The sequence below is a fragment of the Mesoplodon bidens genome (assembly GCF_964165515.1).
Source record: "Mesoplodon bidens genome assembly, contig: HAP1_SCAFFOLD_211, whole genome shotgun sequence".
In the NCBI taxonomy this organism is placed as follows: domain Eukaryota; kingdom Metazoa; phylum Chordata; class Mammalia; order Artiodactyla; family Ziphiidae; genus Mesoplodon; species Mesoplodon bidens.
Window position 1 is genome coordinate 463,327 of NW_027672297.1, and position 19,950 is coordinate 483,276.

The 19,950-nt window shown below is 39.9% G+C and overlaps 1 pseudogene across 1 annotated transcript in view; it reads left to right on the top strand.

The window, feature by feature from the left end:
• Window positions 1–7,590: 7,590 nt before the first annotated feature.
• LOC308610386 (centrosomal protein of 78 kDa-like) overlaps window positions 7,591–19,950 on the top strand; it is a 312,551-nt pseudogene continuing 300,191 nt past the window's right edge. Inside the window, exons 1-2 of the transcript in view lie at window positions 7,591–7,611; window positions 9,521–10,002. The product of the transcript in view is annotated as a centrosomal protein of 78 kDa-like (transcript). The remainder of the gene's footprint in view (window positions 7,612–9,520; window positions 10,003–19,950) is intronic.

Sequence of the window (19,950 nt, forward strand, 5' to 3'; positions counted from 1 at the left end):
CCTTCCTTAAGATTTTTGTTTTACTTATTTTCGGCTGCGTTGGGTCTTCGTTGCTGGGCGCAGGCTTTCTCTAGTCGCGGCGAGCGGGGGCTACTCTTCGGTGCAGTGTGCAGGCTTCTCATTGAGGTGGCTTCTCTTTGCGGCAGAGCATGGGCCCTAGGCGCGTGGGCTCAGTAGTTGTGGCTCGCGGGCTGAGGAGTTATGGCTTGCAGGCTCAGTAGTTGTGGCACACGGGCGTTAGGTGCTCCGTGGTATGTGGGATCTTCCCGGACCAGGGCTCGAACCTGGGTCCCCTGCATCGGCAGGCGGATTCTTGACCACTGTGCCACCAGGGAAACCCAAGAAAAAAAGCAAGACTCAGACCCCAAGGGGAGGAGTGGAAGTACGAGTTGGGAGGTTCAGAAGAAGCTTCCAGTGACACTGCACGACCCTGAGTTGGCTATTTTCTTCTCTGCATCTCGGCTACCATATACTTCCTACCCTCATAGAAAAATAACCTGTCTGGAATTGGAAATTTTTCCATTTAGTCTTTTTGTGCATGTGACATTTTTATTCAGAAAAATAATCTGTGTTGAACTGGAGTTTTTTCCATTTAGTATTTTGTACATGTGATATTTTTATTCAGGCAGTGAAATCTCTGGGTCAACAGTGATACCACATTCTCAAGATTTTGATAAGTAGACTAGAACTTCTTAACTAGAATCAAGGGGCAGGCTTTGGACAATCCATGGACTTTGTGACATCCAAAGGTACCCTTTTTGTGTGTGTGTGTGTGTGTGTGTGTGTTTGTAGACACCCTTTGAAGGGTGCGTGAGCACCTGTAGTTTTCTATGATTTTAGCTTCTCCAAATGGCTCTTGGACTCAAAGGTGCCTGAGGGGAGCGGACGTGTACTCCCCCAGTACAGAATTCTGAACGCAGTGTCAGTAAACATTCAGCCAAAGAGCTTTGCCAAATTGCGTGTTTTAACGTAACTTTTTAATCCACTGAGTCGATGTACCTGGGATCTTTTTTTACATACTTATCTCACTCTTTATTTATTTTTTTTGGGGGGGGGGTACGCGGGCCGCTCACGGTTGTGGCCTCTCCCGTTGCGGAGCACAGGCTCCGGACGCGCAGGCTCAGCGGCCATGGCTCATGGGCCCAGCCACTCCGCGGCATGTGGGATCATCCCGAACCGGGGTACCAACCCGTGTCCCCTGCATCGGCAGGTGGACTCTCAACCACTGCACCACCACGGAAGCCATTATCTCACTCTTATAAGGCTGAAACGTTGCTGCTTCCCCTAAGTTTCCTTGTCCCTCTCCCCACTCTCCCACCAGGCTGTGGAAGAGGAATGGGAGGGAGAGGGAGAGTCCAGCAGGGAGAGGACAGTGCACCTGCTGGGAAGCGGTAAAGAGGGGTCCAGGGTGGGAGGGAGGGAGACACAAGAGGGAGGGGATATGGGAACAGGTGTATATGTATAACTGATTCGCTTTGTTATAAAGCAGAAACTAATATGCCATTGTGAATCAATTGTACTCCAATAAACTTGTAAAAAAAATTAGAACTACCATATGACACAGCATTTTCATTCCTGGATATATATCGAAAAAAATAGAACCAAAAAACATTAATTTGAAAAGATATATGCACCCTAATGTTCATGGCAGCATTATTTACAATTGACAACATATGGAAGCAAGCTAAGTGTTTATTAAGAGATGAATGGGTAAGGAAGATGTGATATATATATATACAATGGAATACTACTTAGCTAAAAAAAATTTTTGTTTGAATTGAAATTGTATCAAGTATCTTTTCCGACCACAATGCTATGAGACTAGACATCAATTACAGGAAAAGAGCTGTAAAAAAATACAAACACATGGAGGCTAAAGAATACACTACTCAATAACGAAGTGACCAATGAAGAAATCAAAGAGGAAATTAAAAAATACCTAGAAACAAATGACAATGGAGACACGACGACCCAAAACCTATGGGATGCAGCAAAAGCAGTTCTAAGAGGGAAGTTTATAGCAATACAATCCCACCTTAAGAAACAGGAAACATCTCGAATAAATAACCTAATCTTGTACCTCAAGCAATTAGAGAAAGAAGAACAAAAACATCCCAAAGTTAGCAGAAGGAAAGAAATCATAAAAATCAGATCAGAAATAAATGAAAAAGAAATGAAGGAAATGATAGCAAAGATCAATAAAACTAAAAGCTGGTTCTTTGAGAAGATAAACAAAATTGATAAACCATTAGCCAGACTCATCAAGAAAAAAAGGGAGAAGACTCAAATCAATAGAATTAGAAATGAAAAAGGAGAAGTAACAACTGACACTGCAGAAATACAAAAGATCAGGAGAGATTACTACAAGCAACTCTATGCCAATAAAATGGACAACCTGGAAGAAATGGACAAATTCTTAGAAATGCTCAACCTGCCAAGACTGAATCAGGAAGAAATAGAAAATATGAACAGACCAATCACAAGCACTGAAATTGAAACTGTGATAAAAAATCTTCCAACAAACAAAAGCCCGGGACCAGATGGCTTCACAGGCGAATTCTATCAAGCATTTAGAGAAGAGCTAACACCTATCCTTCTGAAACTCTTACAAAATATAGCAGAGGGAGGAACACTCCCAAACTCATTCTACGAGGCCACCATCACCTTGATACCAAAACCAGACAAGGATGTCACAAAGACAGAAAACTACAGGCCAATATCACTGATGAACATAGATGCAAAAATCCTCAACAAAATACTAGCAAACAGAATCCAACAGCACATTAAAATGATCATACACCATGATCAAGTGGCGTTTATTCCAGGAATGCAAGGATTCTTCAATATACGCAAATCAATCAACGTGATACACCATATTAACAAATGGAAGGAGAAAAACCATATGATCATCTCAATAGATGCAGAGAAAGCTTTCGACAAAATTCAACACCCATTTATGATAAAAACCCTGCAGAAAGTAGGCATAGAGGGAACTTTCCTCAACATCATAAAGGCCATATATGACAAACCCACAGCCAGCATCGTCCTCAATGGTGAAAAACTGAAACCATTTCCACTAAGATCAGGAACAAGACAAGGTTGCCCACTCTCACCACTCTTATTCAACCTAGTTTTGGAAGTTTTAGCCACAGCAATCAGAGAAGAAAAGGAAATAAAAGGAATCCAAATCGGAAAAGAAGAAGTAAAGCTGTCACTGTTTGCAGATGAAATGATACTATACATAGAGAATCCTAAAGATGCTACCAGAAAACTACTAGAGCTAATCAATGAATTTGGTAAAGTTGCAGGATACAAAATTAATGCAAAGAAATCTCTGGCATCCCCATATACTAATGATGAAAAATCTGAAAGTGAAATCAAGGAAACACTCCCATTTACCATTGCAACAAAAAGAATAAAATATCTAGGAATAAACCTACCTAAGGAGACAAAAGACCTGTATGCAGAAAATTATAAGACACTGATGAAAGAAATTAAAGATGATACAAATAGATGGAGAGATGTACCATGTTCTTGGATTGGAAGAATCAACATTGTGAAAATGACTCTACTACCCAAAGCAATCTACAGATTCAATGCAATCCCTATCAAACTACCACTGGCATTTTTCACAGAACTAGAACAAAAAATTTCACAATTTGTATGGAAACACAAAAGACACCGAATAGCCAAAGCAATCTTGAGGACGAAAAATGGAGCTGGAGGAATCAGGCTCCCTGACTTCAGACTATACTACAAAGCTACAGTAATCAAGACAGCATGGCACTGGCACAAAAACAGAAAGATAGATCAATGGAACAGGATAGAAAGCCCAGAGATAAACCCACGCACATATGGTCACCTTATCTTTGATAAAGGAGGCAGGAATGTACAGTGGAGAAAGGACAGTCTCTTCAATAAGTGGTGCTGGGAAAACTGGATAGGGACATGTAAAAGTATGAGATTCGATCACTCCCTAACACCATACACAAAAATAAGCTCAAAATGGATTAAAGACCTAAATGTAAGGCCAGAAACTATCAAACTCTTAGAGGAAAACATAGGCAGAACACTCTATGACATAAATCACAGCAAGATCCTTTTTGACCCTCCTCCTAGAGAAATGGAAATCAAAACAAAAATAAACACATGGGACCTAATGAAACTTAAAAGCTTTTGCACAGCAAAGGAAACCATAAACAAGACCAAAAGACAACCCTCAGAATGGGAGAAAATATTTGCAAATGAAGCAACTGACAAAGGATTAATCTCCAAAATTTATAAGCAGCTCATGCAGCTCAATAACAAAAAAACAAATAACAAAATCCAAAAATGGGCAGAAGACCTAAATAGACATTTCTCCACAGAAGATATACAGACTGCCAACAAACACATGAAAGGATGCTCAACATCTTTACTCAGTAGAGAAATGCAAATCAAAACTACAATGAGATATCATCTCACACCAGTCAGAATGGCCATCATCAAAAAATCTAGAAACAATAAATGCTGGAGAGGGTGTGGAAAAAAGGGAACACTCTTGCACTGCTGGTGGGAATGTGAATTGGTACAGCCACTATGGAGAACGGTATGGAGGTTCGTTAAAAAACTACAAATAGAACTACCATATGACCCAGCAATCCCACTACTGGGCATATACCCTGAGAAAACCATAATTCAAAAAGAGACATGTACCAAAATGTTCATAGCAGCCCTATTTACAATAGCCCGGAGATGGAAACAACCTAAGTGTCCATCATCGGATGAATGGGTAAAGAAGATGTGGCACATATATACAATGGAATATTACTCAGCCATAAAAAGAAACGAAATTGAGCTATTTGTAATGAGGTGGATGGACCTAGAGCCTGTCATACAGAGTGAAGTAAGTCAGAAAGAGAAAGACAAATACTGTATGCTGACACATATATATGGAATTTAAGAAAAAAAAATGTCATGAAGAACATAGGGGTAAGACAGGAATAAAGACACAGACCTACTAGAGAATGGACTTGAATATATGGGGAGGCGGAAGGGTAAGCTGTGACAAAGTGAAAGAGCAGCATGGACATATATACACTACCAAACGTAAGGTAGATAGCTAGTGGGAAGCAGCCGCATAGCACAGGGAGATCAGCTCAGTGCTTTGTGACCGCCTGGAGGGGTGGGATAGGGAGGGTGGGAAGGAGACGCAAGAGGGAAGAGATATGGGAACATATGTATATGTATAACTGATTCACTTTGTTATAAAACAGAAACTAACACACCATTGTGAAGAAATTATACTCCAATAAAGTTGTAAAAAATAATAATAAAGTTAAAAATTTTTTAAAAAGAAGAAAAAAACCCCCAAGCAAACTAGGAATAGAAAAGGAACATACTGAAACTCATCAAGAGGGTCTACAAACAACCTATACCGACATTATATTTAACTGTGAAAGACTGAATGCTTTCTCTGTAAGATCAGAAACAAGGCACCGATATCTGCCCTCACCACTTTTATTAAATATATTAATGGAGGTTCTAGTAAGAAAGTAAAGCAAAAATAAATAAATACATAAATTTAAAGGTTAAATTTTTAAAACATTTATTTAAAAGATAAAAGGACTATTCCTACTACGTTGAATAGGAAGGAATATATCCTACTGAATGTTGAACAGTAATATATACTATTATATTAAATAAGGAAAAGTAAAACGGTATCTGAAGAGGAGATGATAATCTAAATGGAGAAAATACCAAGGAATCCACAAAAAGCTTGAGAAATAATATTAGTTTGTAAATGTTTTAGAGTACAAATCAACACAGTTTTATCAAATTATATATTAATAACAAATGTGTAGAAGCTTAAATAAAAATATGTGATGCCATTTACAACTGACCTAAATAAATACTTAAATATAAGCCCAATAAGACATTTATAGGTCCTCTATACTGAAAATTACAAAATGCTGATGAAGAAAAATGTAAAAGTCCCAAACAAATAGTGAGACATACCTTGTTCATGGATTAGAAAACACAACATAATAAAGATGTCAATTCTCCCCAAGTTAAGAGGCTTAACAGAGTTACTCTTAAAATGCCCTCAAGGTTTTTGTGTATATAGACAAGCTTATTCTAAGATTTATATAGTAAGAAGAGGCTGAAGAATAGCTAAAACAATTTGTAAAGGAAGATTAAAATGGGAGGAATTCATCTACCCAATTTCAAGATTTTGCAGTAATGATGGAGGTTAGATACACAGATCAATGGAATGGAATAGAGAACCCAGAAATAGACTGACATAAATACATTTAACTTGTTCTTGACAGCAGTGTGAAAGCTATCAAGGAAGAATAGACTTTTCAAAAAATGGTACTGAAACAGTTGGACATCCCTCGACAAAAACAAACAAACAAAAAATGAACCTTAACCTAAACCTCCACACCTTACACAAAAATTAAATCAAAGTGGATCATAATCTTCAATGTAAAAGCAGGACACTTTGAGAAAAAAAAATAGGAGAAAATCTTTGGCATCTAGAACTACGTGAATAATTCTTAGACTTGACATGGAAAGTATGATCAATAAAAGCAAACATTGATAAATTGGATCTCATCAAAATGAGTTAAAAATGCTTCATAGAAGATCATTTTAAGTGGATGAAAACTCAAATTACACAGTGGGAAAACATATTGGAAAATCCCACATGAGACAAATGACTTGTATCTATAATATACAAAGAACTCTCCAAACAACTTAAAAAAACCCAACTAGAAAATAGGCAGAAGACAGGAACAGACATTTCATGGAAGAGAATATACACATGGCAAAGAAGCACATGAAAAGATGCTCAACATCATTAGCCATTAGGGAAATGCAAATTCAGACCATAATGAGATATCAGAGAATAACGAAAATTAAAGTATAGTGACAACATCAAATGCTGGTGAGTACATAGAAAAATGATCTCACATCACTGGTGGGAAAATAAAATGGTTTAGCCACTCTGAGAAACAGCTTGACAGTCTCTTTTAATCCTAAAAGTAGATTCACCCTACAACACAGTAATTGTACTCTTGAGCATTTATCCAAAAGAAACAAAAACTTCATTAAGTTCCCACAGAAACTTACACATAAATGTTCATAGCAGTTTTATTTATAACAGCCCCAAACTGGCCACTACCCAAATGTCTTTCAATGGATGAATGTTGAAACAAATTGTGATAAAATCTTATGATAGAATACTACCGAGCAACAAAAAGGAACAAATTATTAATATATGCAAAAATTGAAATGAACTTCAAGGGAATGATGCCGAGGGAAAAATTTTAAAAAGCCAATCTCCGAAGATGAAGTAATTCATGATGATATTTACATATTATTCTTAAAATAACAAAACTGTGGAGATGGAGAACAGATTAGAAGTTGCCAAGGGTTAGACATGGGGGTAGAAAGTACAGCGGGGGATCTTTGTGAGGTTTTTGTGGTCCCAGTACAAATAATACAGCAATCTTGGTTTTAACCCCGAAAGATGTTTAAAAGCAATTCCTAATAAGAGGTGTCCAGATATTTAGCAATGGCAGCAGATTAGAGGTATAGCTACCCAACATGACAGCTTCAAAACAGATGGTAATAATTCAATGCATATGTTCATTTTTAAAAGGCCAATCACAACACTTAAATGGTATATATCTTAACGATATTATTCTAAGGATCCAGCTATACCAGATGGACTAGCAGGATTTTCTGTACATTCAATCTTATTTTAGACAGTAAATCTTATAATAAGACAGTTAAAAAAAGAAAAAGAAAAAAAAACAAACCAACTACAGTTGGATAGTCTCATAGGAAGATGAGGTGAAAATATGTAGCAGCGGTTCAAAAGCTTAAGCAGTGGCACCTAAATTTGGCTGCACATTAGAATCATCTGAAGCACTTTTTAAAAACCCTCACACCAACAGCTGGTCATCCTAAACCAATAAAATCATTTTAAATCTCCTCAGACGATGCCATTGTCTAGCCAGAAGTGAGAACCAGCGGACTAAGCAGAAGGGGATGTTTCTACAAAGATTTCTTAACAATAAGTTCTTTCACCCAATCAGATTTACCTTCCTGCAAAGGGGTAAAGAAGGCTAGATGTTGTCCATACTTGCTTAGCTTTAATTAGCACTTGTGACTTGCCCAAAACCTAGATCATGTTTCCCCTAAATTTCATGTGATTTCCTAAGTTCTTCAAATCCAGGGCTAAGGGGTTTGCCAGGATGAGATTTTAAGTGCTCACACAGGGGAAGTCCCTGGCAAACCAGGACAGAGGTCACTCTACATTGAAATGTAAAGCATCCTAAATAACCCTGCCACTGCCCCCAGATACTTGTCTGTGCCAACCAGTGGAGAAAAGGCATTCTCCATTACTACCACGGCAAATGCTGCTCTACTTGCCTTGGCTACTCCCTATCTTTTCCAGGCGTCTCTCCCCTTCACCTGCTGGTGGACGCTTTGGCAGCTGACAATGCAGATATTTTCAAACTTTAAGGTGAATAAAAATCATCTGGAGGGCCAGTTATAACAGAGATCACTGAGCCCCACTAGAGTTGCTCATTCCATAGGGCTGGGACAGGGCCCTAAAACTTGAATATCTGACACATTATCAGGGGACGCTGGTAAAGCTGGTCAGGTTGTTACCGAATGCACGTTCGTGTGTCTGAAGCACAGTGAGGCCAAACAAACCGAAAAGTTGGAGTCTGGGGCAGAGAAAGGTTTATTGCAGGATCGAGCAAGGAGAGGGGTGGCCCGTGTTCCAAAAACCCTGAAATCTCCAAAGGATTTCAGCAAAGCATTTTTAAAGGCCACGTGAGGGAGGGACGTCCCAGGGAATGTGATCAGCTCGTGCACAATCATCTGACTGGCTGATGTTGAGGCCACAGGGCAGGTAACATTATCCATCCTTAGGTGCCAGAAGGTCTGGGGGCTGTGTGCTCATGATCATCAAAGAGTTAACTTCTTCCACTGGGTGGTGGTTTTTAGCATCTGAAAACTCAAGAAATATGCCTGAGATACTATTATCTGAGGACTTCAGAGAGGAACTACAGCAGAGGCTATGGAGGATGGGTCTGTCCTAGGAAGGCCCCATAGGGTACTGCTTGGTTACAAGGTGACCATACTTTGAGAACCACTGCTCTAGTGGCTTGGAATGTTAAAGTAATGGAAGAAGCCCTTCCCAGATCTAGATTCTAGTATCACCAGCTATTTTGGTGGGGGGAAGGGTAAGTTTTGTCCTTGCTTGGACTTCTTGTTCATTTATATCAAAGCCTATTTGAGGCAGTGCACTCGGCAGTCCTGCAGATCTGTCTTTGGCTTCAACAGTGTTTGGAATGAACAGACCCAGGGACGCTCCTTGCTCCAGCCCCCGACCACACTCCAACATTTCTTCGTGTCGCAACCTTTGGAATCAGCCACTCAGCTATCCTCAGCCTCCAGGACAGGCCAACACCGTTTTTGGAGCTTAGCTCCTTATCACTGATCAACCACGAGTTCCCAGGTTCGTCAGAATTATTCCATCGAGGTGGAGGCCGCCATCCACCGCCTGTTCAACATGCATCTGTGGACACTTACCTCTCTCTAAGCTTCTATTTCCACAGCAACAGTGGGACTCTGGACAATGGGGGCCACATTTTTCGCCAACTGGCTGAAGAGAAGTGTGAGGGCGCCCAGCGACTCTTGAAAATGCAAAACAAGTGCTGCGGCCGCGCCCTCTTCCAGGATGCGCGGAAGCCTTCTCAAGATGAGTGGGGTAAAACCCAGGACACTGTGCAAGCCGCCATTCTTAGGGAGAAGAACCTGAACCAGGCACTATCGGATCTGCGTGCCCTGGGTCCTGCCCGCGCAGACTCTCACCTCTGTGACTTCCTGGAGAGCCGCTTCCTGGAGGAGCAGCTGAAACTCATCAAGAAGATGGGCAACCACCTGACCAACCTCCGCAGGCTGGCTGGTCCGCAGGCTGTGCTGGGCGAGTATCTTTTCGTGGAGAGCCGCTTCCTGGAGGAGCAGCTGAAACTCATCAAGAAGATGGGCAACCACCTGACCAACCTCCGCAGGCTGGCTGGTCCGCAGGCTGGGCTGGGCGAGTATCTTTTCGAAAGGCTCACGCTTGAGCACAAACAGGAGTCTCTGAAGTCCAGCGGCCTCTGAGGAGCCCCTCTGGCGTCAGAGCTTCTGCCCGAAGCCCAGCTCTGCAGCCACTAGGCAGCTTTGTAACCGCCCTGGAGCACTCTCCCAAGCCTTGGACCAAATGGAAACAATAACGCTTTTTGCAGAAGGAAAAAAAAAGCCTATTTGAAACACAAACAGAATAAAGAGAAAAAAAGAAATATATATATATATATATATATATTCATGTTCTTTTAACATATGAATTGCCCCACTTTATCTGTGTGAAATACGTTTGTTCCCGTTATTGGGCTGGTTCTCAAGCTTTGCTGCTCGTATGAATTACCTAAAGAGCTCTTTTTTTTTTTTAGTATTAAATATTTTTTTAATTAGTTTCTGCTTTATAACAAACTGAATCAGTTATACATATACATCTGTTCCCATATCCCTTTCCCTAAAGAGCTTTTAAGAGAAACTTTGGTGTCTGGGTCCCAGCCCCAGAGATTTTGATTCAGTAGGTCTAGGGAGGAGCCTGGGCACGGGGAGGTCTCAGAGTTCCCCAGGTGATTCTAATATGCAGCAACTTTGTGAACCACCTCTTGGCTTCAATCCAGCTAGTGATCAGATATTAAATCTAAGACACATGGGCTAGTGCGTGAGCTCTGCTGCTAGGCGTGTTCCATTTTCTTCCTCCTGGAAGATTCGTGCCAGGGAAAATGATTGATAGTTGTGTTACTTCTCTGAAATGGATAGAAATTTCCAATTAGCGTGAACAGGGGAGGGTGAATGGGTGAATGCAATAAGGTGTATCATTTATGTATTTCCCTATGTGTATGGCTAGAAGCTTTTGCAACTGACGTCTGCCCTACTTTTCATGCGAATGGTAGTGCTTGTCCTCCTAATGCAGCTGTAAACTTTATAAGCCCATAGGTAGACAGCATCACAAAATATTTACCCCTCCCCACTGGCCCACTCTCAAGCTTCACTCCCCTTCCCCAATACACAAATGTACATCAGTGTGCTTGAGACCAACATCAACATACTGACCGTCAATTCTTCTACTTTGCAGCTTCCCTCTTATCAGGAGGTGTCAGCATTTAGTGCCCAGAGGAGGCATTTCCAGTCATCTCAGCTTAGAGGTCAAATATCCAAATATCCAAAGTAAAAAAGGTTAAAGAAAAGAAGAAGAAGAAGAAAGCAAGGAAGAAAAGAAGGAAACAATTTTCTTATCTCATAGTAATAAGGCAGTTTTCCTTAAAAAAAAATAAAGACTTAAGCCTTAAATTCTCTTTCCTAATCAAAATGTGCTTTTCCGTCTTTAGACTATTCCTCTTATATCCTGTATTATTCATGATGTTTAATTCTTGAAATAGCACATGGCTGAAAACAGAAGCTAACCTCTTGTCCACTATGAATTAAATCTTCTTTTCCTAGGACCCGTCTACAATGTACAGTTTGGGGTTTGCCAACATAATTATTTTCTCTGAAATAAGGTACAGCATTTTGCCTTTTCAATATATAGTTATACAATACATTGTTAACACAACATAGTTAATATAGTCAATACAACTATAACACACATGATATGATGCCACTTTGGTGATTTTCTTCATCCATGTAATTCTGAAATTTGACAGTATAGTTTTCATATTCTAATGAGCTGAGTATTACCTTTGCAAGGATAGAAAAATAAAATAAATTCATAATATTCTTGTGTGGTTTGCCCCTGGGGTGGATTACCATAATGGGGGCATATTTGAGCCTTTCTCCAAGTCATTAAAAAACCTCCAGCGAGTAGCCCCTTGTCCTCTCCAGGAAACTGCGGGAAGGTATCTTTAATCACAATAATCCTGGGGGGAGAAATCTCGGAAATAAGACATCTGCTTCTGTGCCTTGTTGTTTTGCAGAATAGCAATGATTGCTTTAGCAGCTTCTATTGCCATATGTGTATAGTAAGTAAATGAACATAAAATTGAATGAACGCATAAAAGAAGGATAAACCCACCCAGTTTAACAAATCCACTCTCTCACCTGCTGTGCCCTGAAACGTGAAAGAAAGAATCACGGGATCATAAGGATTCATAAAGTAACAGTCTCTGTTAACAATATTGACAGGAGGTATAAGGATGATTTGTCTGATGTGGGACCAACAGCTTAACTGCTTAATTCTTTTTTTTAAGGGCAAATCATTCATTTATTGTTTAAAGATTGCAAGACAACATCTGAATTTTTGTAGCACAATTTAAATGTTTTACTTTTTTGATAAAGCAGAGTATAATAGAAAAACAATTAGTTTCCAGTAATATCTATATTTCTATTCAGAATTAAGTCTTCCACAGACATGTAACCTGGAAACAAAAGCCTGTTCCAATAAGCAAAGCTTCAACAGAGCGGCTACTTTTCGGGCCAGGGAAAGGTTCATCCCTATAGGATGATGATGTGCTGTGTAAAATGGCTGCAAGGTCACAGCCTTGAGGGCGTTGGAAGTCTGTTATCCTATTCCACATTAAGTAGTTTGGTGAACTTCAAACGACCGTTCGTCTGCAACCAAGCTGCCAACCTTTAACTGATATTTCAAACAGGTAAAAAATAAATGAAAAGAAATCCCTACACTGATGTTCCTCGATTTACACTGTTAAATGGTTCATTAACATGTAATTCTGGCTAAGAATTACATTTGAGACTCCTTGCTCAGATTTTGGTTAACAGTACTAATCTTTAGAAATTCAAGTTCTTATTAATCAATAATTTGTCAGCTAGGATACATTCAGGCATCAGCTGCAACTACAGAATAGGTGCACTGCCTCAGCGCTTTGGAAAGACATAATCTACAACACTACTAGCAGACAAAATATCTGTTACTAGACAGCATATGTGCAGTACAGCAAGACAAAAACATATATTCATATGTGCCGCGGACCAGCCGGAGAAAGAGGATTTCACCGCCCAGGGTCAGAAGGGACGGGGTAAGGAACTGAAGTAGCACCGACGAATGGGGTCAGAAGGACCAAGACAACTGATGGTTGCAAGGCAAGTTTTATTATGCTACGGTTGCAGATTATATAGACTAGAAATGGAAGGTTGCCAGATGGTGGTTTACATTATCTATAGACTGTCTTGGCTCAAGGTTAACTTCCCTGGGAGAAAACCCATAAGCCCAGAATCATCCAAAATAACCTGCATGTGCAAGGGGGAGACAGCTTTGCTTGTCTCATTTTACATTCTTTCTGATTTCTGGGCCCTGGTGATTTATCTCCCATGGAATGGAACAAGGAAGGGAACAAGTAGGGACAGTTCCTTCGAGCAGCGGCGGCATGCCTGGCATGTCCATAGCCTGATCTCAAGGCTGACTGTTTCCCTCAGTTCCCCCTTTTTTAATTTTTGCTGCAAAATAATTCCATGAAGCGTAGTGCCGAGAGTAGTATATTGTTGCATGAGGATACGAAACAGACATGAGAAGATTATTATCAAAAATAGGCAAATTATGGCCAGGGTAATAAATCCTGACAACCCTCCAGTAATCCACGACTGAGGGTTTAACCACTTTAAATGGTCCAGTAAAGTTTTAATTACATCTTCTTGCCAAATATCATCAAGATGTGCATTTTGCATATCCTGAATTTCAGCATTTAATTTCTTAAGGTCAAGACTAATATTATTATCTGACCAAACACTCAGCAGATGCATTTTTACTTTTTCCCATTCCCAAATACAGTCATTGTACTTGTAAGGAGTAACACAAATCCATGTATACTTTTCATGACAAGCTAAACGCATCCTCAATTTTAATGCTGCCATCTGATCTCCAATCCCCCAAATTGCGTTTTTAAATTCATCTAACTTGTTATTCATCTGTAAATCTATGTGACTTTGTAAAGATAAAGCAAGACTGGTATTTTGAGATAATTGATTAGCAAAGTGAGCATGATTAATACTCTGTGAAAGAGCAAGACAGGCAGTAGCCGCGGTAGCAGACAGAGCTGCCAAGGCAAGTAAACTTACTATTAGCCACCCAATAAAGCGTCTCCTTCTCTGCAAGGCTTTAGAGAGTTCCACCCATGCCTGTACTCCAGTATCTTCCTACCAAGGTTCTCTCAGATGTACAGGCACCATAACATATATGGGTTACTTTAGTATAAGCACAGATTGTGTTCCTGCAGAAGGGAACATACAACTGTAAAAATACAATGAACACAGCTAATATTATATCCTCCTTTGGAAGAATTACCAATGCTAATAGAACCAATCAAAAGTGTATATGGAGGAGCAACACAAGTTATAACAGGTGTATTGGAATAAGTTAGAGCTAGTTTCCATATACCCCAGTTCTTTTGAAATGCGATAAACCTATCTATGACGGGAATACAAGAGATAAGAATTTACCCCTTGGTATAATCTATAGTACACCATATTTGGTTATTATTCCAAGATGCATTGCAACATTCAAAATTGGATCCAGGAAAGTTAATGGTCATAAAAGGAGGAAATTGATTTTTTGATTTTCTCTTAAGAATAGTAACCATATGTCCAGCCATAAGTATCCCTTGTCCTCCAAGTAAACGCTTCATACACAAATAATTTCCTGAATCTTCACCTGTAACCTTGGCTATAGTAATAGCGGAATCCCTAAGTGGTGAGGCGTATGAGATTTGACCTCTAATATTAACAGGTTGCCCATTTTTATAGCAAATGATGGTATCCTTAAGATCCTCTCGTCGGCTGGCAGCCGGGCATGTAAGAGTAATGTTGGTTCCTGTAAAACGAAGGATGCCTGGAGAGCCTGACAAACTAATTGATTGATCCGTTCCCTCATAAACATCTGTATGCTCATAACTAATAGCCTTTACACATCCAGTTTCCAGATTCAATGGGCTAAGACAGACAGGATAGGTACTAAACCAGTTAGTATAATTTACAGACATATTGATTTGTTTTATATTCCCAATAAGAGGCCCATAAACAGTATCATTGTAAAATACAGGAAACTCTGCTTCAGACCAAGATATGGGTTTTAATAGTGGAGGATCAGGTACATAGGCCCAGTAAGTTGCTGCATTAACAGAGGGAACACATGAAATGGTTGCCAACATAGCCAAAAATAAAGTCACAGGTGTAACAGGATTATTCTGTTGTTTCACTAACTCTAGAGCTCGTGAAACCAACTGTTTAATTTGTCCCCAAGTTGGAACATCACTCCTTTGAGTCGTCCTGGCAAGTGGTCTCCTCTTCTTCTTCTTTTGCTGAATCAACACTGTCAAATTTTCGGGAGAGATGCAGAGCTTCTTCATCTTCTGAACTAGTTGTGAGCTGTGGCGAGCCATCTATTTGCTTGACTAAGCAAGCGCTCAGGAAGCCAGAGAGGTCCAGGAGCTGATCTGGGAAATATACACACGTGACCACGTCCCCAAATCAACACAGGATCAGGACCACGCCAAGTGCTGGTTAGCGGATCTTTCCCGAGGACCTCCAGAGACTGAAAGGCCAATCTTGGCTCAGCCACCAACCTTTCCCCTGTCAACAGTGAGAAAATTTAAAATAAACAGAGCATGATTTATAAGCTTATGTAGTGTTGTTCTATATAATTCCCCCATTTTTATTTTTTCAATAGTTAGCTTTAAAGATCTATTTGCACGTTGTATAATACCTTGTCCTTGAGGGTTACATGGAATGCCTGTAATATTGGTAATTTGTAATGAATTACAAAATGTTGCAAAGCAACACTAGTGTAAGTGCGCCCATTGTCTGTTTTAATAATTTTGGGAAGGTTCATGAAAGCAAAACAGTGTAATAAATGAGTGATGACATGTTTAGTAGCTTCTCGGGTCTGTGCTGTAGCACAGAGGAAACCAGAATAAGTATCAATAGTGACATGAACAAACTGTAATTTCCCAAAAGACGGGATATGAGTAACATCCATTTGCCATAAATGACTAGGTAATAATCCACGAGGATTAACACCATAATGTGGAACAGGAAGGTGAGGTAAGCACTGTGGGCATTGCTTAACAATTTGTCAGGGCAGCTTCACGAGTAAGGGAAAATTGTTTGCGTAATGTAGCTGCCGGCTGATGGTGTAAAGCATGCGATTGTTGTGCTGCTTGTGAAGCAGTTTGATCATAACTTACCATAATATGAGGGTGTCCAGGACATGGACCATGAGTATCAACAGTATGAAGATAATGAATGCAATACCTTAGCCATTCTTGACAGCATGACGAACGGAAAGGAGGAGGACGGTAAATTGGGATATGTCCTGCTTTAGGGAAAAGAGATTGAGGAGGAAGAGTAACTTTAACTTTATTTTTGGGAGGAAAATGCACAGGATAAAGATCACGTTTAGATCGAGTTAAAACATCTGCAGTCCCATTCATTTTAGACAATGGACCAGACAAGTTAGAATGAGCACGGATATGCAGAGCTGCAACAGGACCATCGTGGGAACGAATAAGCTGTTGAAGCAAACGAAAAGACGATGATAATTCAGGGTCATTAGTATATCCTCTGGTCGCAGTCTCCAGAAGAAATAATAAGCTAATAAGATATTTACTGTCAGAAAACAAATGAAAAGATATAGAAGGCAAATGTTTAAAAGCCATAATGACAGCATACAGTTCAACACGTTGAGCTGAAGTCAAGGAAGTTTGTTTAATGAGTTTTGTTCCGTCGTCAATGATTACAGTAGCCACTCCTGAAGAAGAACTGTCTGTAAAAACCAAAGGGACATGGGAATAGGCTGTTGCCTAATTATAGAAGGAAAGATATAAGAGTTAAGTTTGCTGAATTGGATCAATTTATCAGCAGGCTAATGGCATTCCAAGGTACCTGAAAATCCTGCAAGAACAAGACCCCATTCATTACTATGTTGAAAAAGCCAATTTTGTTGACTAACTGAATAAGGGATAATAATTTGAGAAGGTTCTAGACCTATAAATTGTAAGCATCTAGTTCTACCTTGCATTATTAACTTAATAATAAGTTCATAATAAGGGTTAATAACTTTAGAGGATGGAGTTTTCATATGAATCCATTCAATAATTCCAACAGTTTGCCATAAGATGGCAGTAGGCACATGAGGTGTTGGACAAGCAACTAAAGACATGGGCAGGTGAGTATGTATTCGAGTTAACTGTGCAGAGCTGATAGCTCTATTAACTATTTGGGAAGCTTGGAATCCTCTGGAGTCATAGAGCGTGAAGTAGAAGGATCTGAGTCACCTTTACGAATATCAAATAAAGGCTCTAACTGAGCAGTAGGAAGTTCTAAGGAAGGCCTTAGCCAATTAATATCTCCAAGTAATTTTTGAAAATCATTTCATGTTTTTAAATTATCAACTCGAATTTGCAGTTTTTGAGGCCTAATGGTAGAGTTATCAATATATTTTCCCAAATAGAAAAATGGAGATTGTCTTTGAATTTTTTCTGAGGCAATGACCAAGCCAAATGATTGTAAGGATTGTTGTAAAAATTGAGAAGCAGTCTCTAATCAAGAAATATTGTCAGTGGCTAAAAGTATATCATCCATATAATGTATGAGGTATAACGTTGGAAACCTTTTTCTCACAGGAGTTAAGGCCTGAGCCACATATATTTGGCATAATGTAGGACTATTTGCCATGCCCTGAGGCAATACTTTCCATTGACATCTCCTCATGGGTTCCTTAAAATTTAAGGAAGGCAAGCTAAAAGCAAAATGTTTTCTATCTTCAGGAAACAAAGGAATAGTGAAAAAACAATCTTTAAATCTATAACTAAAAGATGATAACTGTGTGGTATGGCTGTTGGAGAGGGTAGGCCTAGTTGAAGAGCTCCCATTATTAGCATAGTTTTATTAACAGCTCTTAGACCCTGTAATAACCTCTATTTTCCAGACTTTTTCTTGATAATAAAAATAGGAGTACTCCAAGGAGTATTGGAAATTTCTAAATGCCCGAATTGTTCCAGTACTAACTGTTCTGCAGCTTCTAATTTCTCCTTTGTGAGGGGCCATTGGTCCACCCATACAGGGTCATCACTCAGCCAAGTAATTGGACCAGCAGTGAGTGGAGGAGAATCCAAGGCCCCTAAGAAAAACCCAAACCTTGTCTATCACTTTTTATTTTCACATCAATAGGATAGACAGTTCCTTTTTGATTTGTTCCCAGCCCTTTTGTGGGAAGAAATCCTTGATCCAACACCATATTAGAGACGTGAGAATTTGGACTATAAAGTAATACTCCCATTTCTTTTCATATATCTTGGCCCAAGAGGTTTAAAGGCAGCCCAGGCAAAACATAAGGCTGGAAGTATCCTGAATGGCCCTCACTATCTTGCCATAATAATAACTGACTACTTGGCATAGGAGAAGAACTCTGTCCTATTCCTTGAAGTTCTGTAATAATAGGACTAACGGGCCAATGTTTAGGCCAGTGCATCTGCGTCATAACAGAGACATCAGCTCCAGTGTCTAACAAACCTGAAAAAACCTTTCCATTCATGGTTCATTTCATTTCTGGACGTTCTTTCCCTATCTTCTGAATCCAGTAGGCAGCACTAGATGATCCAAAAGCCTTTGTTTCTCTCTTTTGATGTTGTAAAATTTGTCCATGAGGTACAAAGGGCAAAAGTAGCAACTGGAATTTTATCACCAGGAGAAATCGTTATTATATTTTTAATAGTTTGTGCCATGATTTTTATTTCTCCTTCGTACTCAGAGTCTATGAGTCCTGGCATAATAGTTAAACCCTTCATGGTGACACTACTTCTTCCCAATAACAGTCCAATCAAACCCTTGGGTAAAGGTCCATAGATGCCCATAGAGAGGGCCTGAGGACCCATTGCAGGAGTTAATACATATCGGGCGGAGGTACTGAGGTCCAGTCCTGTGCTTCCTGCTGTTGCTCTGGAGAGCGAAGATATTGTATGTTTTTGTTTTTGGTTAATGTCTGATTGATAGTTTGAGGAGGATACGCAGACGTTGCCCCTATTATTTGTTGGGGCCGGGGAAAGCCCCGGGAGGAGTTTCGCAACAGTGGTGTCCCATCCCTGTGGGCCACTGAGCGACAATCTCGTGCCCAACGTTTTCCCCTGTTGCATTTAGGGCATAAACCAGGGATTTTCGGACCATCTGGAGGTTTTTGAGTAGGGAAGGAAGGAGCAGGGTTACAATGAAAAGATCCACATTCTCCAGCAAAATGACCTGCCTTTCCGCATTGAAAACTAGTCTTTGTTCTCTTTTGATTGTTTTTAAACCCCACTTTAGTTAATGCTGCAGCCATAGCAGCACCCTGTATATAAGCAGGCCCAATGTCTGCACAAAGGCGAATATAATCCTCCAGTGTTCCCCGTTTTCTCCAAGGTCGAATCGCAGCCTGACCTGCATTATTAGCGTTTTCAAAAGCAAGTTGCTTAACTACAATTGTACCAGTGAGTCCATCCACAATGAGTCTCCCCACCGCCTGTAACAATCTATCTACAAAATCAGCATATGGTTCATCAGGTCCCTGTCTCATTTTTGAAAGATCCTCAGTTTTGTGTGTAGAAGGTAATTTCCTCCAGGCTTGTAATGCCAAATGATTTATTTGAGGATAAGCAACAAAGGTATAAGTTAGTTGATCTTGTAAAGAAATATATGGTCCTTCCCCAATCAGCATATGATAATCCACTGGAATATCATGGGTAGCATTCTTTTCTGCTTGTTCAGCAGCCCATTCATAAAAATCAAACTTCCATATTAAATAATCTCCACCATTTAAACAAGCTCGTGCAATAGACTTCCAATCAGCGGGGGAAAGAGCTTCTCCTGCAATAGTGTCAACCATAGCAGTAGTAAAAGGAGCAGTGGGCC